Here is a 22,602-nt window from a genome sequence, read left to right on the forward strand (position 1 = left end):
AAATTCTGAATATTGAGGTATTGGGGAATGCTTCTGGCTTCAGTCTTAAGGTAAATGTGACTGATCTGTGGTTTGATTTGACCAGGAAGGGAGTTGCAAATGGTAGGGAGCAGAGATGTCCCATATTAGTGAGCACCAAGTCCAGAATTTTATGGCCCTGGTTGGGGTATGTGGCACACAAAGTTTGTACTGATGATGTCTGGAAATTTTTTGGCATACATATTAGAGGATGTATACATCTCTGGAAATTTTTTGGCATACATATTAGAGGATGTATACATCTCTCAGTTAATGAAGGGATATTTAAAGTCCCCTAGGAGAATGGTATTTGGCTGAATGCATATGGACTCCTTACTAGTTAGATAGGAGTCATGAGCTGAGGGGGAGCATAGACTGGGTCCTATAGTTAGCCATGATGTGATAAGGAGTCTTGTTGATAGTAAGTTAAATGTGAGGAGTTCCATATTATTATCTTGTCTGACTAGTCTGGAGGCACCTCCACCTTTGGTTCCTTCATGTGGTGGGCCTGAACATGTGGTTGGCTTTGAAGCCCTGCACTAATGAGGCACTCTCAATGGTCAAACCAGGTCTGTGTAACTATGCATATATCGATGTTTTCCAGCATAAGGAATGCTTGTAGGAAGTGGAGTTTTTTGCTAAAGCCCCAAGTGTTGAGCAGCAATACCTTTTATATTATCCAGATTATGTTTGGTGATGTGTAGGAAAGCCTTGGGGGCTAGCAGCAGGCCATCCCTAGCAAAGCAGTTAGGACAGTCTACCATCTCCTCCCAGTCTGTTATTTATTGGACCCCCTTTGAATAATACCAGAAGCTAAGCCAATTGTTGAGGTCAATAATCTTTTGTTTGTCTTGCAACGTCATTCTTGGTGAAGGTAAAATGCTGCTCAAGACTAGGTTCATACTTGCCTTGGGCACATCTTATGAGAACTCCATCATGCCTCTATTCATACAGTCCAAAGAGGTATGTCTCAAGTTCATTTAAATCCACATGTACCATGAAATGTCATGTGTACTTGTGGTGCAAAGACTTGAGTGCCTGCGTAATGTGGTGAATTCTAGCACCCGATGGGCAACTGACTGTAACCTTTTAACACCCTGAGGAGTGATGCATCAGTGTCTCTCACAATGGAGTCACCTATGACTAGGATTTTGGATTCTGTGGAGGTTTGCCTTACCATCTTTTGAATTCAGATACTGTGCATTTTAGTATCTTCTGGTAAGATATGAGAACATAACCAAGCAAATATTCTCATAAGTGAGGCAGTAGTATCAACTCTGGGGACAGCATCAGTAGAATAATAGAATAACTTTAAGGAGTGATGATTACATGAGAAACAGAAACAATCAAGGAATTCAAAGAATTTTATCCTCCGAAGAGGGAATATTAACAGTTAACTGTCTCATGTTCTCAAAAAAGCTGGTAAAACTTTCAACATGTGAACCTGTCAGTAAAAGTTAAGTTGCAAAGGAATACATTTTCTTTCCAAATATATTAAAAGATTTCCCATCCTTGTCAGAGGGAACGAGTTTAGCATTTGCAATCTGTTTAACAGCACAAGTTTTAGATAAGGAAATAACTGCAAGGTCTATTTTAGGATTAATAAACAGATATTTATGAGTCTGAGGTGCTTTGTATAACCTACTTTTTAAGAGCTACAGGTTGACTGTCAGACATGCTTCAAGCTGGCAAGAAAGCATCCTCTAAAGCTGATAAAACAGGACTGACAACTGCAGGTTCTGATATATCCTACTGCAACAAATCATAATACTTTCACTGAGAAATATAAACCTCATTCTGCTCCCACTGAAATAAATATTTCATTTTCGGCTAAAATCTCAGAAAAAATATAGATATTCTGGAGGGAAACCTGAATAAACACTTTCCTCAGAATCAGAATTTTCAGTCTGAGGAGAGTTTAAAAACATCCTTCCTCCATTCCCTGTTCATCTGACTGGGAGTCAGTGACAGAATATGAGGAAAAGCTTTTTATTTTTTTGTTTGTAGTAAACATGGTTTAAAACATTAAAAGCAGAAAGTAATCCCTTAGGCAGTTGTGTATTAGTGGTGTATGTTATTTGTATTTATGTTTGGCTGCCAAACCATATTGTAAATTCCTTCTGCATCTTGTATGTATTTTTGTTCTGCTGCCAAATCTTACTGTACACTGCTACTGCATCTTTAGTACTATTTATGCATACCTGTGCCAGTCCCTATATGAATTCCTAGGGCATCTTTACAGGTGTGCATTAAAACTCCACCAAGGTACATAATTAGAAGTAATGTACTTACCATAACTGGTATCTGTGTTGTCAGTTTTCATGCTTCCTTACTATTGGGTTACAGATTTGACCTTCAGATCTGATTTGGATGCATTTTTCAGACTTGGAGCCTAGTCTCAAGCTCCTTCTTCTACCTACAATGCTCAACATTCTCTACAGTTTCCTCAAGTTTGCTGCCTTATTCCCTTCGAAATAAAGAGACAGTATAGACAGAATGAAATCACAGTCTCAGACGAGGAACATAAAGGTTCCTATAAGTTCCATAGATTCTCTAGGAACAACTAGGTTGGGGGATGGCTGGATATGAAAATGGACAACATAGATGCCAAGTTATGGTACGTACATAACTTCTAAATCTGATGTTGTCCTTTTCATTCTTCCGCACTATTGTTTCAGAGTTCCCAACTACGCTAATCTTGGGTGGCCTCAAAGAAGGACATGCCAGAGCACTGTTGAACCAAAAAAGACTCTATTTCTGGAGACACAGATCTAGTAGAATGGGCTTTAGGTGGGCAAAGCAACTGCAAACCATGTTTTTGAATAGATTAGTGAAATACAGTCTGCAATACATTTGGCCAATGTAACTTTGGAGACTGCTTGGAGTATATTGATTGGTGAAAAAGATACAAATAGTTGGTCAGATTTCCTCTACTGTTTTGTTCTATGAAAGCAGAATCATAGTTGTCTGTGAACATCAATCAAATGCAAAACGTATTCGCCCTTGTTAGAAAATTTTGGAATGAAGACTGGCAATTGTACAGAATGGTTAATATTTGTCTCTGTGTCTAATTTAGGCATAAAGGATGGATTGGTACTGAGGGATACTCTGTCTTTATGAAAAATAATGTAAGGTGGTTTAGATGATGAGGCATGAAGTTCAGAAATTCTTTTTGCTGACGTGATGGCTACCGAAGGGATAGTTTTCCAAGAAAGGAATTTCATTTCACAATCATTAGCTGGTTCAAAGGGCTTTTGAGTTAGGCCTTGAAAAATAACTGTGATATCCCACATCAGAAAAGGATCTTTTACTGGGGGTCTAGGCAGAGAAATCCCTTTCATGAATGCCTTGCATAATCTAGATGTACAATGTAGTCAGAAAATTTTCCAGCATGAAAGTTGGATATGGCTGCCAGCTGAAGTTTTACACTGGAAAAACTAGCCCATTCCTTTAAGAGAGAAGTAAGAAAAAGAAGGATGGCTGAAATTAGGACTGAGAAAGGATCAATATTCTCTTTGGAAATCCAAATGACAAATCTTTTCTATTTGCTTCTGTACACTTTTTTAGTTGAAGCTTTCTGGGAAGCTAAAGCCATGTCTCGAACAGCAGAAGCTAACCTAGAATTTTGTACAATTACCAGAAATGGAGATATTAAGCGGTCAGTTTGAGGGTGAGTAGACCGGGATGATGATTCCCTGATGGGTGAGATAGGAGGTCCTGTTTGGGCTCCAGAATCCATGAAGGATATTTCAGACGAGACCAGAGAAAGAGGAACGATATCTGACGAAGCCAATAGAGGGCAATGAGGATTACTGAACTCGTCAGCCTTCTGGCTTTCTGCAGAAACTTCAAGATCAATGGAAGAGGGGGATAGGCATAAAGGAGACTGGTGGGACAACTGTGAATCACAGCATCCCTCAGAGACTCCTCCAGAGGGGGGATCAGAGCAAAGTACTTGCTGCACTTGTTGTTTTGGGGGGGGGAACGCAAAGAGGTCGCAGCAAGGTTGGCCCCAATGGCCGAAAATTAGATTCGCCACTGACTGATTGAGGGACCACTAGTGAGGTGTCAGGATGGACCTGCTGAGTTTCTCTGCACGAACACAGGTTTTCCTTGGCATATGTGTTGCAACTAAAAAGCGGTCTGAAGATATTGCCCATTCCCAGACCCTCATGGCCTCTCTGCATAAGGGGTAAGAATGGATTCCTCCTTGTCTGTTGATATACCAGACTACTGACATGTTGTCAGTCTGTATTGCAACAGTCCCAAAGGGGAGGCTGTCCTGAAAAGTATTGCAACATTAGAAGAACTGCTCTCATCTCTAGGACATTGATATGTAAACTGTTCTCCGAGGAACACCACATGTCTTGGACCATCTTTCCCTTGAAAAGCCCCCCACACACCCTAGTTAGGAAGCTTCCATGTTCACTGTGGAGGAAGAAGGAATGACCTGCCCAGGAACAGGTCATCCAAATGAATGCGCCACTGAAGATGCCATCTACAAATCAGAGTTCACTTGATAGGAACAGATAACTGATGGTAAATAATAGACTTCTAAACAGCCAAGGTTCATTGGAGGAGTTGCATAAAAAAAATTTGCTAAGAGCACTAGGATGACTGCAGCTGACACAGAGCCAAGAGCTTGAAGTATCAATCTTGCCAAAGGAGATGGTAAAGAGATTATGTCCCGTACTTGTCTTCTCAAAGATGTTATGCAATGTGGAGACAAAGACACTCTTTGGTGTGACATATCCAAAAAGACACTGATGAATTCCAACCTCTGAATGCGAGACAAGTTCGATTTGGCAAGATTTATGGTAATGTCCATGGAGCTGAAGCTCTGGAACAAATAATCCCTGGCCTGAGGTAGTTGATGCCAGGTTGGGGTAATGAGAAGCCAGTCATCCAAATACAGAAACACCTGGAATCCTTTCAGTCTCAGGTGAGCTATCACTACTGCCATGCATTTAGTAAACACCCTCGGGGCTGTGGTGAGTCCGAAGGGCAGAGCTCAGAATTGGTAATGACTGGCTCCCAGCCTGAAGCAGAGATGACTTCTGGAATGTCTGTCTATTCTAATGTGATAGTATGCATCCTGAAGCTCTACTGCTGTAGAATGGACTGAACCGTAACCATCCAGAACTTTGACTTATTTATATATTGATTTAGATTGCTCAGCTCTAGAATGGATCTCAGGTCCCCTATTTTCTTTGGCACTCTTGTTTGGTTCGGACCTCTTGGATAACTCTTTTTTTCAGTCATTTTTGAATTTCCAGTACTGCATGCTCCCTCTGACTGGGTGGTACATCAGGAAGGTGGAAGGGAAAAGGGAATGTAATAAGCTCTGGATATTATGTTTAGCACCAAGGCATTTGTTGTCAGATTGGTCCAGGCATCCAGGTGCAGGGAACAATGACCCCGACTGCCTCCAGAGATAGACAGCCAAGCAGAGCTTCAGGAGCATTGATATGGCTTGTCAGAGAAAAGTTCTCTGAAGCCCTGATTCTGCGGATGCCATCTGCCTCTGAGGCGGTGTCTACCAATGAAACCTCCTCCTCTGCCTCTGAAGGAAGAATCCTCACATTGATCCTATAAAAGGCCCTTGAGACTTTCGAAACCAAGTCTTCTTATCACTTTGCTGATTTATAGAAAAGGTAGGCTGAGGGGAAAAAAAATTTGATCCCAATCGTAGACAGGGTCTTTCCTTACTGCTCACTGCAGGAAAGAGTTTCTTTGCCAGATGGCCCAAACAAAGAGGAGCCATCAAAGGCAGCATTGACAAAAAACACCTTGAAAGGTTCTGCAAAGTCACAAAGCCTCATCCAGACATGTCTTCTGAAAGCAATACCTGAGACAGCTACCCGTGAGGTACCGTCCACTGTATGGGAGATGGGCCTCATGGAGGAGTTAGTCACAGAAGCAAGAGTAGCCAATTCAGGGAAGATACTTTCTTGAAGTCCTCCTCCGACATGGTCTCTGAAACAGAGTTGGAAAGTTCCTTAACCAAATCTCTCTGCAAATGAGTGAAATGTCCCAAGTAATTTAACAACCTCAGAGCAAAGGTAGCAGAGGTGTAACTCCATTTACCAAACCTGTCCATCACTCGAGACTCCCTTTTCAGCAGATTGACAGAGGAGCTTTGTTCAATAGCTCCTTCTTGGTGACTGCTGTCACAACAATGCCATCGACAGGAAAAACCTTTAGATCAATGCAGCCTTTCTTTAAGAGGAACAAGAAATTTGTCAGGGCATTTGAGAATTGGTTTGATTGCTTCGTGCTCCTTCCAAGCCCGGTGGGAAACTAAGTCAATTAGGTCATCCAATGGAGGGGGCACCCAAGACACAGATGGGCCCACCATGAAAGCCTACATGAAGCCTACATGAAAACGGACTCTTCAGAAGGAGGAGGATGGGCCAACCAGCCACCATTCTGTCTAAGGATTTCCAAGATATCTCCAAAGGAGACATTATCTGGTGGTAATTTTGGAGATCCTTCTCCTGAATCAAAGTCTGTGTCTTCAGTAAGTGATTCCATCAGGGAATCTATGTGCCTCCTTTGCGTGCTTTCTTTCAAGGAACCTTCTCTGGGGGGGAGTTCAGGGGAGGCACTGGAAGAAAGAGGGGCTTCCTCAGGGGGAAGGATCTGGAGGCTTCTTGTGGTAGGCTGACCCTGGACAGGAATGATGGGTTTAGCACTTAGATCCAGTGAAGGATGAAGAGCAGGATCAGAGATAAGAGAGGTCAATTCTCTGTGAACAGAGAAAAGCCTTTTCTACAATCTGGAAAGCCGACAGACCAAGAGAAACTGTCCCATCTCCCTCGAGGCCAATGCAGTTGAGAAATAAAGGGTGAGAACAACTTTTGATCTGTGGCCTCCAGACAGAATCAGACCTGAGCTGTCGAGGGCCAAAGCTCCCAGAGGATGGGATGGATCCAGGAAGGTTGGAGATGAACCCCCTCCCTTTGGATCCAACACTGCCATCATGGATCTGAGACCCACTCTGATCTGAAGAAATCAGAGCACAGCTGGTCAGGGTACCCATCAAAGTCAAGGAAGGAAGCTTCCCTGGATCTGACGCCAACTCTCTTGGGTACCTAGGATCCTGGGGTTCCGAGATCACTGGTAGGATCAGAGAAGGAGACTGAATCAGAGTAGTGGGGACACTCATGGTTCCAACTGGGGACAGAGCTGACAAAAACCCCATCTGGATTTGAGCTTTCAGGAACCTCTGTATCATCCTGTCCATATCAACATCAGATAGGCAATTAGAGGACCTTGAGGAAGTAACTGATGCAAATCTTGAATGTTTGGAGGGAGTTTATAAGATTTTAGAGGGCAAAGTTGGAGAAACCGCCTTGATGGAATACTCAGGCATCCCGGGCCTAACTCTTGGATCCAAGATCCTAGTCTCGAAGTAGAAGAGGATGGCCTAGAAGAGGTAATCTTGGTAATGGTGCCTGTCAGATCCGAGGAGCATTTTGGATCTGATGGGGCACAAGTAGGTCTTGGATCTGACATGACTGGTTCCGAGATCTTAGCCGATTTGGAAGGAGGCTCCAAGGAAGCCATTGAGGTCTTGTGAGGACATTTCCTGGGCTTTGAAGATCCAGTATGACTCACATAGGGGGTTTGAATGGTTTACTATCATTTTAGTGAACAACATGCTGTTAACAGTTATGCTGCTGAAAATCAGAATGTTGTTAGCAAAATGAAATGCCAGTTGGATAGTCGAACACACATATGCGAATGCAGTAGTGCATTCGCATAAGTGTTTTTGACTATATGTACGAGATCACAGTACAGTGGAGATAGGAAATTCATTCATATCCCCACTGTAGTGCAATCTCGGAGTTGGAATAAATTAGTAGCAGGGAGTGTGGGGGTGCAGCCCCCACAATGGGGTGCAGGGGGGCACAGCCCCCCTGCAAAAACATATGTCATATAGGAGTTTGATACCACTATCACGTCACATTTTCGGCAACAATGTTGACTCAAATGTGTCGATCATTTGGGCTGACAATGCTTAAAATGTTTCGTTTCGGTTTACATTTTCATTATTTCAAGCGGCAAATGTTTTGCCGTTTGAGCTAATGATAATAAACTGGTTTGAACCCCTGATGAGGAAGAAGAAGCAGGTAAAAGACCACTTAATATTAGCTTGATCCTGCAATTTGCAATGGCACGAGGATTAAAACCATCACAAATGTCACAAACCAATCGCAGGTGGCCCAGCCCAAAACAATACACACATTTACTATGTGCATCAGATTGGGGGATTTTATGCCCACAATCTGAGCAGTGCTTAAAACTTGCTGGCTTTTCAGACATACTGCAACTGTACAGAACACACACACACACACAGACACACACACACACACACACACACACACACACACACACACACACACACACACACACACACACACACACAGAAAAAACACTGCACACCAAAAACAGCAACAAAGTTTAAGAGAAATCTTAACTTCAACAATTAGAGAAAGTTTTTTTTTTTATCTAACAGAAGATACAAGAAAGACACAGCAATGGAAGGGAGAAGTGCCAACTACTCTGGAAAAAGAAGCAGGATGGTAGAAGAAGAGCATAGCCCCTAACACCTGCAAAAAACTAATGGGAAGGGGAGGATAAACTAACAAAAAGTACTGCAGACTCAAAAAGCATAAGAAAAGGAAAAAAATTTGACTTATCTTAACAGTAAACCAAGCAGTTCTCACCCGAGGCCAGGAATCTACATCTGTACCCGATAGGCAGCAAATGAGATCTAAGGAAGTTTAAAGAGTGTAGAGCATTGTGGGTAGAGGGAGGAGCTCAATACTAGAATCCAAGTCTGAAAAATGTGGTAGAGTTGGATCTGTAACTCAATAGTGAGGAAAAATGGAAAGGACAACATCAGATCTGTATATTTATATTTTTCATCCTAAACCTATGATACTCCAATGGAACAATGTTTTGTTTGGTTGTATGATGAACTTCTATTTTAACTTCTGTGTGGTACTTTCAGAATTTGTCACTGCACATTTAAGCCTAGGTTGTGGCTAAAAAGGGATCTTCAGACTAGCCCAACTGCCTGTTTATTAAATAGTAATAAATACACAAATAAATACTAGCTAGTCTTATCTGCCCATAGTTAAAGAAACAGGAGAAGAAGCAGCCTTAATTCCTCATTTTCTTTTCCTGGGAGACTCCCTGGAAAAAGGAATGACTCATAACAGGGACACTATCCCAGAAATCATGCAACCTAATCCAGTTATGTGGTAAACTTTCTCCCATTCCTTCCTCCAAGACTGACAAGAGTAGTTCTTCCTTGCCTGGAGAGAACAACCCTACACCTATAGATGATGTGTCTAACTCCCATTTCTTAGTGGCTTCCACAGGAACTAGACCAGAGGGTCTGACAAACAACAATGAACAGAGAAGAAGAACCATATCTGTCCACAATAGATTCACCCATTTGCTGCTGTGGCAGTGTGGAAGCTGGCTGACACCCAAGAAATTTTCTTTTTCATGCTGACAGGAGAAGGAAGAAATGAAACATATGTACTCCCCATAATGATAGATCCATGTTGTCTGGTTTTGGTCTAGTTCAATTGTGGATTGTTGGATCCAACAGGATCCAACCTCAGCACCAATCCTGAAGCTTTTCAATTCCAGGGCTCTGACTCCTTCCCACCAATAACTCCATGAACTGTGCTTCAGTACCACAGATAGTGTTTGCCTCCCCCCATTAAGCATTACTTCCATATGCAGAACAACAAAATCATTTAATTCTGTTCAAGACTAATTCTAGAATGTATGACAGAAAATATGATTGGGTTATGTGGAAATGGCACTAAGGACTGCTCACAGACAGGGAATGCCAACGTCAACCCCGTCATCAGAATCCTATTTGTGAGAATTTGGAAGGGAACCAGGTTGAACCAGACTAAAATCAGACAACATGGATCTATCAGTTTGGTGAGTACATGACATTTGTATCCAATGTTGTCTAATTTCATCCTATTCAACTATGGGGCAGATTCCCAAGTATACAGACCTGGGTGGTACCAAGGAAGGATGTTTTTGAGGATGGTGGAGCCAAAGGAGGAACGTGATCTAGATTGTTCATCTTATAATAAGATACAAATGTATGAACTGTTGACCAAGTAGCTGCTGCACAAATATCATCAACAGGGAGCCTAACGGCAAAGGCTGTTGATGTGGCCACTGCCCTTGTGGAGATGTGCATTAGGTTAAGTTTGTAAAGACAAGCCCATCTTATTGTAGTCAAGGAAATGCATGATAACCATCTAGACACAGTCATTTTAGCAATTGCTTTGCCTAACTTGGACTTTGAAAATGCCACAAATAACTTCTCTGATTTTCTGAAGGGTTTGGTCCTGTGAAGGTAGACTATCAACTTGATGAATGTCCAGCATATGAAGCATGTACTCACCTTTGTTTGAAAATCTCAGAAAAAAGACTGGTAAATTTATTGACTGATTCAGACTAGATTTGGATGCCACCTTAGAAAGGAAAGATGCATTAGTCCTTAAGGAAACTTGTCTATGAGAAAAAAAAAAACAAATATGGAGGTTTGCATAAAAGTGCTTCCATCTCAGAAATTCATCTGGCTGAAGTAACAACCACTAGAAAAACATTTCTCCGGGATAGGAATTTTAAATCAGCTGATGCTACCATTTCATAGTGTGGGTGAGTCAATGCTTGCAACATAATGGTAATATCCCATGGAGGAACTGGGTTTCTGATAGGAGGCCTTAGGAGAAAAGTTCCTTTTAAAAAAGGCTTTAGAAACTCATAAGAAAGCTATAGAAAAAGAAGTCATGTACTCACCACACCGTTCAATCTGTATTGCCCATTTTCATTCTTCCTCAATGTCTGGGTTCAGATCTGATCCTTTGATCTGACTCAGCCGCTGTTCTACAGCTCATGGAAACCATAAACTCTCAAGCTCCTCCCTTACCCATAATGCAGTAGTTTCCCTCCCTCCCTCTCCAGATCTTATTTGCTGGTTCCTATAGTAAAACATAACTATATTACAAATAATATGGGAATCATTTTCTGGAGCTCAAGGAAAAAGGAACTTGGATGTAAAATCACTCTCCCGGTTTACCAGAAGTCAGCAAAGAAAAAAAGGTAGGGGGCTGGAAGGATGGGAGTTGAGGAAGAATGAAAATGGACAACACAGATGAAATGTTATGGTGAGTACATAACTTATTCATCTGATGTCAATTTTCATTCATTCCTCAACCTCTGAGACAGACTCCCAAGCTACCTGAATACCAGGTAGACTCTAAACAAGGATATTCCTGAGAACTGTAGAGCAAAAGGCTGCTCATCCCCTAGAAACCAGATCCAATTTGTAATTAGTAATGAAAGTATGTGGATTAGCCCACGTTGCAGCTGCACAAATATCATCCATGGAAGTTCTAGACAGGAAGACTGATGAAGTCGCCATGGACTAGTTGAGTGCACCTTCAATGGTTTTGGAAGAACCAAACCTAACATGTTATACACAAAGGAAATATATTCAATCACCCATCCTGATAAAGTTAATTTTGAGAATGGTTGACCCAATCTGTTGTCTGAAAATGAACCAAACAGCTGGTCACATTTCCTAAATTTGGCAGATCTGTGCAGATAGAAATGTAATTGTTTATGCACATCCAATAAATGTAATAAGAAGTTATGTTCTTACCATAACGTTCCATGTGAATTGTTCATCTCGCCTTTGTTCTTACACACGGGTTCGGAGCCGATCCTCGGCTCCGAGTCGGCCGCATCACTAGCTCCGCATCTTGGCTTCGAGGCACAGTAATATCCCATGATCCTCAGGTGCTAACCCTCAGATCTAGTTTGCTATACCAGAAGAATCCCTTTTAGAACTGTGTCTAGAACACTTATAAACAGATACTACACAGTGTCTGGAACCCTACTGTCAAATAGAGGAGAAAAGATGCCATTACTAATGTACAATAATATGCTAACCATATCTAGAAAAGGCTGAAAAGGAATTCAGTTGAAACCGTTCTCCCAGACCTTGGGGACGGGGATGGAGGAATGTAAGAACAAAGGCGAGATGAATAATTCACATGGAGCGTTATGGTAAGAACATAACTTCTTAATGTGAAATTGTTCAATCTCGCCGTTGTTCTTACACATCGTAGCGTCTAGCTCCTTTTTCCTGGGTGGCTCAAGGGAGAACATTCCTGAGTACAGTGGAACCAAACGTCGCCCTGTCCCTGGAGCTTTTGTCTAGATTATAGTGGGCGATAAAAGTATGTGGTTTTGCCCAAGTTGCCGCTGCACAAATGGTATCTAAAGGCAAAGCGGCGGTATGGGCTGAAGAGGCAGCGATCGCCCTTGTAGAATGAGCTCTGGGTTTGAAAGGGAGTTGCTGTTTCGATTCACCATATACAAAATGTATGCAATCTGAGAGCCATTTGGATAAGGTAACCTTCGTTACTGCCTGTCCTTTCCTTTGGTCAGCATATGAGACAAATAGTTGATCTGACTTTCTGTACTCTTTTGTCCTATGTAAGTAAAATCTTAGTTGCCTGTGAACGTCCAATTGTGCAATGTGTATTCTAACTTATTGGAATGTTTTTTAAAGAAGGTAGGTAGTTCGATAGATTGATTGATGTTCTGAATCGAACAAACCTTCGGAAGGAAGGACGGATTGGTGCGCAAGGTTACTCTATCTGGATGAAAAATCATGTACGGGGGTCGGATAGATAGAGCCTGTAGCTCTGAAACTCTCCTGGCGGAAGTGATGGCAACCAGAAAAAGTGTTTTCCACGAAAGGAATTTTAACGGAGTTGTGGCTGCTGGTTCAACGGGGCAACATGAGTTGTGACAGCATGAGATTAAGATTCCAAGGTGCTATTGGATTACGAAAGGGGGGACGGAGGTGAAAGGTACCTTTCATGAAGGCTTTACAAAGTCTGTGGGACATAAGAGAACCATCTTCACGGCCAATATGAAAATTGGATATAGCTGCCAGTTGAACCCTTATAGTGGATGTTGATGCTCCTTCTTGAAAAGTGTGGTAAGAAAATCTAGTATCTTGTGTACTGGAGCCCCGAATGGATCTATACCTTGTTTGGAGGCCCAGTCATAAAACAGTTCCATTGCTGTTGTACAATTTCCTTGTACATGGTTTGTGAGAAGATGCAACAATTTGTTGTACTGCAGGGGATAGTAACTCCGACCTGGCTAAGTTGGGAAGCGGAGCAGCCAAGCTGTCAGTTTGAGGGACTTGAGAAAGGTGTGAGGAACTCCCGACGAATCGTCAACAGGTCTGGCTCGGGTCCAGCATCCATGGTTCCTCCACTTGATGAGATTGAAGGAAGGAAACCAGATTTGTCGAGGCCAGAATGGGGCTATTAGTATTATGGTCCTGTCTAGATGTTTGGCTTTCTGCAAAAACCTGGGAATTAGTGGAACAGGAGGAAAGGCGTAAAGGAGACCCGGGGCCAATCGTATACCAGTCGTCCCTGGGGACACCCCTGGAGGGTAACAGGGCAAAGTAGCTTCTGCATTTGGCATTCAATGGGGATGCAAACAGGTCGCAGCAAGGCTGGCCCCGTCTGCGGAAGATCTCTTCCGCCACTTGAGGTTTGAGGGACCACTCGTGAGGGAACAGGATGGCTCTGCTCAACCTGTCCGCGATTACGTTGGAAGTCCCCGGGATGTGTGTTGCTATCAGAAAGCGTTCAGTGGACTTTGCCCATTGCCAAATTCTGAGGGCCTCTCTGCATAACGGGTAAGATCTGGTTCCCCCTTGCTTGTTTATGTACCAGACCACTGACATGTTGTCTGTCTGAACTGTCACTGTTCCCTGAGGTAAGGACTTGTGAAAGTGTTGCAACGCTAGAAACACTGCCCTCAGCTCTAGAACACTGATGTGCAGATTGTACTCCAAGTTGGACCATTGACCTTGGACTGTTTGTCCCTGAAAGAATCCCCCCCACCCTATCAGGGAAGCGTCCGTGGTTAGAGTTGCTAATGGACTGGGTAATACAAACGGTCGTCCTAGTGTTAGCTCTTGACTGTGTATCCACCACAAGAGATCCTTCTTGCAAGAATTAAGTGATCAAGATTTAGGTGAGACAGTGGAAGTTGTCGATACGACCACTGGGCGAATAGCATCCATTGAAGAATCCTCATGTGCATCCTGCCTAAAGGAACTACAATAAGGGAGGCTGCCATCAAGCCTAGCACTCTTAATATTTGTCGTGCAGGGACTCTCTTGCTGTGTAGAAGGAGTGAAATTTGCTGTCTGAGGTCTGATACTCTTGGTGGAGGGAGAGTAACTTGAGCCAGGGAGGTGTCTAGCTGTGCTCCTATAAATAAGATACGCTGTGACAGCGATAAGACAGATTTTCCAAAATTCACCGTTATGCCTAGTGAAGAGCAAAGACTGATGGTGTAATCCCTGGCTTGTAGAAGACGATACTCGGTGGTGGCAGATAGGAGCCAGTCGTCTAGATAAGGAAACACCGGGAATCCCTTGTCTCAAGTGAGGCGCTACTACTGCCATGCATTTGGTGAACACCCTGGGGGCTGAGGTGAGACCAAAGGGCAGGCGTGAAACTGGAAATGACTGGCTCCCAGCCGGGCGGGTGATCTCTGGACGCCCTGGCCATCTTGATATGGTAGTATGCGTCTTTGAGATCTATAGAGCACATCCAGTCGCCCTTCTGCAGAAAAGGGAGGATTGACTGTAGCGTGACCATCCGGAACTTTTCCTTTTTCACAAAGGCATTTAACTTGCTGAGGTCTAAAATTGGCCTCCAGTCCCCTGTTTTCTTTGGAACTAAAAAGAACCTTGAGTAAGTTCCGGATCCTATTTGGTCCGCCGGGACTGGTTGGATGACTCTGTTTTCGAGCAACCTTCCTATCTCTATGGTTGCCTGGTCTCGCAGACTGGGTGGGACGTCTGGGAGTTTTCTGGAGTTGGGTGGCATTTTGATGAAGGGAATGTTGTAGCCTCTGGTAACTATGCTTTTTACCCAGGAATCTGATGTAAGATTTAGCCAGGCCTCTGGGTATAAAGCCAAGCGACCCCCGACTGCCTCCAGAGTAGGACAGCCGGGCCTGCACTCAGGAGTGCTGGAAGGGCTTTCCAGAGAAAGTCTCTCTGTCGCCCTGATTTTGCGGACCCCTCTGCCGGCTGGGCGGCGTCTTCCGTTCTTCCCCTCCTCTGCCTCTGGAGGGCGTCACTGGGTGTGCTGAAAAGATCCCTGAGTCTTTCGGAACCACATTTTCCTCCTCGTTGCCCTTTAGGGTAGGGTCTAGATGGGACGGAAAAAGCGGACCCCTATGGCAGACAGGGTCTTCCCTTCTTGTTCACACCCGTGAGAGTCTCCTTTACTTTGGGCCCAAACAAGGAGGCACCATCAAAGGGCATTGGCAAGGAAGACTTAAAGGCTTCCGCAAAGGAGCATAAGCGCAACCAGGATTGCCTTCTCAGGGCGATCGCTAAAGCTGCCGCTCTACTCGACCCTTCGGCTGCGTATGAAATCAGCCTCATGGACGAGTTGACTATGGAATTTAGGGTGTTAAGTTAGCTGTCACTTTCTCGGCGACAGCAGCATCTGTATGTCCCTGGAGAGTATCTCCCAGTTCCTTAATGAGATCTCTCTGTAAACGCGTGAAATGCATAAGGTAGTTGAGCGATCGGATGGAAAAAGTCGCCGAACTAAATATGTGCTTCCCATATCTGTCCATTGTCCTAGAATCCTTATTAGGAGGATGGACAGAGGAAGATGATTCAGACATCTCTTTCTTAGTGGCCGCCGCCACCACCATAGTATCTATGGGAACCCCTTTTGTAAGATAAGATTTATCCTGGGGGGCCATCATGTATTTATTTGGTTTACGAGGGACTGGTTCCACTGTATCGGGTGTTTCCCAAGCCCTCCGGGTTATTAGATCCATGAGATCGTCAAAGGGCGGAGTCACCCAGGAGGTAGAAGGTTGAGTCCCAAATGCCTTCAGTAAGACCGATTCATCCACAGAAGGGGTAAGGGTTTGCCAGTCCCCCCTTTGTTTCAGGATTTCCAAAATGTCTGCAAGCAGAGACATCCTCAGAGGGGACCGTGGGGACCCTTCTGTTTCATCTAAATTGGTATCAGATGTGAGAGATTCCTGAGGGGGGAATCTATGTGCCTCCTCTTGCACAGTCGTTTCCTCGGAACATCCTCAGCGGGAGCTTCTGGGGATGCATCTGAGGAACCAGAGTCGCCCTGTGGGGACTTCTGAGGCATTGGGTCTCGGCGCTTGGTAGGAGCCGAAGGCACAGAATCAGAGCGCGCACCTTTTGGGGAAGGAGTGGAAGATACTGTTGAAGTATGTGTCTGATCAGACAAGACCTTCCTCATGATGTCAAAGGCACCGGTGCCCCGACCCGAAGATCCGACCCGATCCGAAAAAGGAGGTCGTTTCTCCGGAATTGGAACCACGGGCTCCGACACCGAGGACGGATCCGAACTGATCTGAGCCGAGGCACCGAGGGGAAGAGTCGGAACCGATATCTCGGTTCGACTATCCCCCCGGAACCTAGGAAAGATCTTCGGCTCCGAGACTCTCTGGCTGGTTCGGAAGGAGTCGAGGTCAACGGAGCCGATAGCACCACTGAAGGCTTCGGCACCGAGGGCTCTACAATCATCAGTTCTTCGACTCCTAACTCCGATGACTCGACGGGTCTCGGAGGAGGAAGTGTTGAGGGAACAGGAATAGCCTCGAGTTTCGAAACCAGCTGGGACGAAACCTCGATTAATTTGGACAAAGCTGAGTTCTCCATAAGCTTCTGTACCACTCGGTCCACATCAGAGTCGAAAGGGGCCTCGAAGAATGGGTCGAAGGGATTGAAGCCGTCACTGAGCGAAGGATAGCAGACGGTGGTACCTCTGATACCGGCTCCAAGACCTGAGCCTCGTGCAGAGATAAACTCTCGACACCCGGCACCGAAGTCATAGGAGCCGGCGTCCGAATCTGAAAAGAGGTGCTCGGAGCCGATGACTTGGGCTCCAACACTCTTGAAGACTTCGACCCCTTCGAAGACTTGGATACCTGTTCAGCCTTGTCCAGGGCCTCCTGAAATTCGGGTTTAATCAACCCTCTGTCAACCAACTTCCTGCGTCTTTCCAGCATGACCCTCCCACTAAAGGAATGACAAATGAACAGTCTTCCTGCAAGTGGAGAGGGCCAAGACAGTAGACGCAGGATGAGTGGTTGTCAGTAATGGACATCTTCTGTCCGCACTGACACCTTTTGAAACCAGATTTGGTCTTTTCTGACATTTTGAAATAAAAAAGGAAAAATCCAAAAAACACAGCACACTTAAGAAAAAAATCCCTATATAATGTTAAGTGTAATAATACAATTTAAATGTAATATATATATAAAAATGTAAAACACACAGCACACTATGATATATATATATATATATATATATATATATATATATATATATATATATATATATATATATATATATATATAATAGAAAAAGAAGAAGTTAAAGGCAAAAAAACTTTTTTTTTTTTTTTTTAAATACTGACAATCCTGACAGAAAAAGCCCGAAGGCCTTAACTAAAGAATTTTTAAACTAACTAATCTAGTCTAAATAACACCTATATTATAATACTTATTAAACACTAAAAAAATGAGTATAAATCTGTAGAAAGAGAACTATATATTAAGAAAAATAGAAAAAATTATACTGGCCCGAGCCTCTCAATGCGATCTGCTGCTAGCGGCAAACTAGATCTGAGGGTTAGCACCTGAGGATCATGGGATATTACTGTGCCTCGAGCTTTCTCGAAGATGCGGAGCTAGTGATGCGGCCGACTCGGAGCCGAGGATCGGCTCCGAACCCGTGTGTAAGAACAAACGGCGAGATTGAACAATTTCACATCATGTGTTCACCTTTGTTTGAGAAATTTGGGAAGAATACAGGGAGATTAATGGCTTGATTAATGTTAGATCCTGACACCACCATAGAAAAGAAGGAAGCGTTAGTTCTTAAAGACATTTTTTCCTTGTAAAAGACTAAATAATGAGGCTTAGAAGATAAGGCTTGCAGCTCTGATACTCTTCTAGTCGAAGTTACAGCTATGAGAAAAATTATTTTCCAAGTCAGATATCGTAGCTCACATCTCGGTGCAGATTCAAAAGATACCTTAGTCAGGGCCTGTAACATTATGGTGTGGTCCCACGGTGGAGTAGCATCCTTGAAGGGGGGCTTCAGTAAAAAAAAAACTCCTTTTATAAGGATTTTTCAAAGAAGTGAAGAAGCTAGAGCAGTATTATCTACTCTGACGTGGAAATTGGAGATAGCAGCTAGCTGAACCTTAATTGTAGAAGGACTAGCCCCCTCAGTGAAAATGAAAGTCAGAAATTCCAGGATCTTATGAACTGGTGCTGAAACGGGTCCATGTCATGTTGTTATGCCCAAAGGGCAAATATTTTCCATATGAACTTGTATATTTTCCTGGTATAATCCTTGTGGGAAGATAAGAGAATGTGGCATACTGGCCATGACAGCATTGGTTGTCTGACTATTAATGGAATTGGAGAAACCATAAGGTTAACCTGAGGCCCATTATGTCTGGGTGAGTCAGGTCTGTTGGATGAGATAGGAGATCTGGAATTGGATCCAGAATCCAAGGCTGGTAGATTAAATGAGAGCAAAGAAAGTGAAACCAGATCTGTTGAGGCCAATAAGGGGCAATGAGGATTAATTTGTTCTTCAAATGAGAGGCTTCCTTTAGAACTTTGGGGATTAAGGGAGTTGAGGAATAAGTATAGGGGAGAACGGGGTCCAGTTGTGAAGGACAGCATCTCTCGGTGACTCCCCCAGTGGAGGGATTAGGCGAAAAACCTACTGCACTTGTTGTTCAGGGGGGATGCAAAAATGTCACAGCATGACTTACCCCACTGGCAGAAAATCATCTCCGCCACTTTTGTATTGAGAGACCACTCCTCAATTAATAAAATGTACCTGCTCAACTTGTCTGCCACCATGCTGCATTTTCCCAGTACATGTGTTGCTATCAGAAATCAATCTGAAGATACTGCCACACCCTCAGGGTTTATCGACACAAGGGGTAAGACTTGGTCCCTCCCTGTTTGTTGATGTACCATACAACTAAGATAATTGTCCATTTGAATTGCAATAGTGCTGGAAGTGAGAGAGTCTTGGAACAACTGCAATGCTAGGAGTACTACTCTCATCTCCAGCAACTTGATATGCAAATTGGCCTCTTTGGGGGACCAAGTGCCCTGACCAGTCTTCCCGAAAAAATGCCCCCCCGCCCCCACTAAATCTGGAAAGCGTCTGTGGTCACTATGGCCTTGGGCTGAGGGAAGATGAATGGATGACCTTGTAATATTTTATCTGAGTGAATCCACCACTGAAGGTACTGTATGTAGGCTGGAGTTATGCTGATCTTAGTGGACAAGGATTGATGCAGGATGGACCACTGGGTTGCTAATGTCCTTTGTAGAATTCTCATATGGTACCTTGCTAATGTGAGCAGAACTGTTGCTGCTGACATGGACTCTAGAGTTTGTAATACTTGGTGGGCTGCTATGGATCAACTCTGAATTATTCTGCGTACTTGAAAGTGGATGGTCTGAACCCTCGACACTGACAGAGATGCTGTCATTGACATTTGTGTTGAAATTGTCTCTTATGAATTCTAGAGACTGAGAAGGCTGAAGATGAGATTTCTTGTGGTTTATTGTGATGCCTTGCTTGGAACAGGTCTGGAGTACATAGTCTCAAGCTGTTATCAGTAGATGCTTAGTTGAGGCTGTTAAGGAGCCAGTCATCTAGGTATGGAAACACTTGGAATTCCTCCAGTCTGAAGTGAGCTGGGGCTGTTGTGAGACCAAAGGGCTGTGTTCTAAACTGATAGTGACTGGCTCTCAGCCAGAACCAAAGGTATCTCCTTGACTGTCTGTTCATTTTTATGTGATAGTACGCATCCTGGAGATCTACGGTGCACATCCAGTCGTCCTTGTGCAGGAAAGGCAAAAGGGAATGAAGTGTGACCAACCACAACTCGGTCTGTTGAACTGGCTTGTTCAGAGTGTGGAGATCCAAGATTGGCTTCCAGTCCCATTTTCTTTGCCACTAAAAAGAATCTTGAGTATGTTCTGGATTCTTTCTGGTCTGGAGGAACCTCTTGGATGACTCTTTTCTTCTAACAGCTTTTGTATTTCTGAAGCTGCTGCCTTCCTCTGACTGGTTGGAACATCGGGAATTCTATTTTGTAATGGCAGTGGATGGGAAAAAGGAATAATAAAACCTCTGGAAATGATCCTCGGTGCCCAAGTATCATTTATTAAGTCTAGTCAGGCTCTCTGGTGCAGGGATAAACAAACCCTGACTGCCTCCAGAGGTGGGCAAGCAGGCCTCCTTTCAGGAACACTGATGGGGCCTGTCAGAGAAAGAATTTCTGGACTCCTGGTTCTGTGGGCCTCCACTGCTGCCTGGGTGGCATCTTCCACTGGAATTCCCCCTTTGCCTCAGGGAGAACTTTCTCCACGTGGGTTATGGAAATGACTCTGGGACTTCCTAAACTACAGTTTTCAACCACCTTGCTGATTCCAGGAAAAGGTTCTTTGAGGAGTTGAAAAATGTACACCAATAGCAGACAGGGTTTTTCATACTTCTCATACCTGGAGAGTGTGTCCTTAACCTTGGGACCAAAAAGCGAACTTCCATCAAAAGGCGCACTGACTTGAAGGGCTCCATAAAATCACTAGGCACGTCCAGGCATGCATCCTAATGGATATGCCGGAGCCCACAGGTCTTGAGGTTCCTTCAGCTGCATGGGAAATGAACCGCATACATGAATTTAATATTGACTGAAGGGTGGCTAACTGTGAAGCAATATTAGAGTTTGCTTCAGCCATACTAGTCCCGGAGAGGGTTTTTGAGAGCTCCTTGGTCAAATCCCTCTGTAATCTGGTAAAGTGTGCTAAGTAGTTCAGTGACCTGAGTTCAAAGGCCACTGATGCATACACTCACTTCCCAAATCTGTCCATCGCTCCAGACTCCATGTTAGGGGAATAAATAGGAGTCTGCTCTGTGAGTTCTTTTTTGGTGTCTGCCGCCATGACCATAGCATTTACCGGTACTCCTTTGCTCCAGAATTCCCTTCCACTAGGTAGTGCCAGGATCCTATCTGTTCTCTTAGGGATCAGCTCTACAGAATCTGGCTCCTTCCACACTCGCTGAGAGACCAAATCAATGAGCTCATCAGTGGGCGTTGTTACTCAGGAGGTAGGTGGGCCAGTATCAACCATCCCGTTGTTTCAAGATTTCTAAAATGTCTCCAAGGGAGATGTCACTGGATGGAAATCTTGGGGACCCTTCTCCTTCATCGAAATCCATATCTTCTGTGACTGACTCTGGGGGGGGGGGTCCAAGTGCCTCCTCTTGCACTTTCTCTTTCGTGGGACTTCATTGGTGGGCTGCTTTGGAGAAGTATCAGAAAAGAAAACTATGTCTTGTGGGGTCATCTGGAGACTTTGGCCTGGCTGCACCTGTGGAGTAGAATACTGAAGCTCAAAACACAAAGATATCTGAGAATCTGAGGGAAGAGGGAGCATCTGATCTCTAGATGAGAATATTCTGTCTACTACCTAGAAGGCAGATTCCTCCAGGGAGAAAGGAACTGCTGGAGCCAAGAAGACAAGCTTCTGGGCCAACAGTTCCCTCTAATCCAATGCCACTGTCCCTGAGACAGGAGTCAGAGCCAAGCTATCGGATGCAGACACTCAAGAGGAAGAGATGGCTCCAACAACTTTGGAGTTGACCCTAACCCCACAGATCCGACAATGAAGCTTTGGCTCTGAGAGGTCTCCAGCTCCAACCTGCTCGGAGCTGGCATGCTCAGAAAAGACTTAAGAGCTAAAGATAAGGGGATTTTTGGATATGAAGCAGAAGGCATCCAGATATTCAGATCAGAGGGCTCCGCAAACCGAAGAACGGATAGGAGTAGGTACAGCAATAGATGGAGTCATACGAGTCAAGGCTTCTAGACCCGATGGGGGTCACAGCTGGGAGAACTCCCATCTGAATTTGTGTCAAGAGAAACTTCCTCATCATTCTATCCATGTCTGCTTCTGAGAGACTTCTGGATGACTGGGAAGAGGCAAAAGAGGGAGAGTGACATCTTTCAAGGAATTCAGGGAAGAGGGATGGAACTTGAGATGGAACTGGATCCTGAAGAGGAATATAAGGTCCTAGGCAAAGATTTCACCTTCAACAGGGTCGGATCCAAAGAAACGGACCTATTGTCTGTGGCTGTAGGATCTGACGACTTGTGGAGTGATAGATCCAAAGACTTTTTAATCTTTTTTCTCGGCTCTGAGGTCGGATGCAAGGAAGAGTGAAATAAGCTAGTATGCTCTATGGGTCTCTTCTTAGACTCTTTCTTGTCCGACATGGATGGAGGAGATCCTGAAAGTGATTCACCAAAGGCTGAAGGCAAAAGGCCTTTAAGTTTCAACTTGTTTTTCCGATCCACGATGGCTCTCGGATTAAAC

Source organism: Protopterus annectens, chromosome 9.part0 (assembly GCF_019279795.1).
Source record: "Protopterus annectens isolate FY-2018-M chromosome 9.part0, PAN1.0, whole genome shotgun sequence".
NCBI classification, from domain to species: Eukaryota; Metazoa; Chordata; order Ceratodontiformes; family Protopteridae; genus Protopterus; species Protopterus annectens.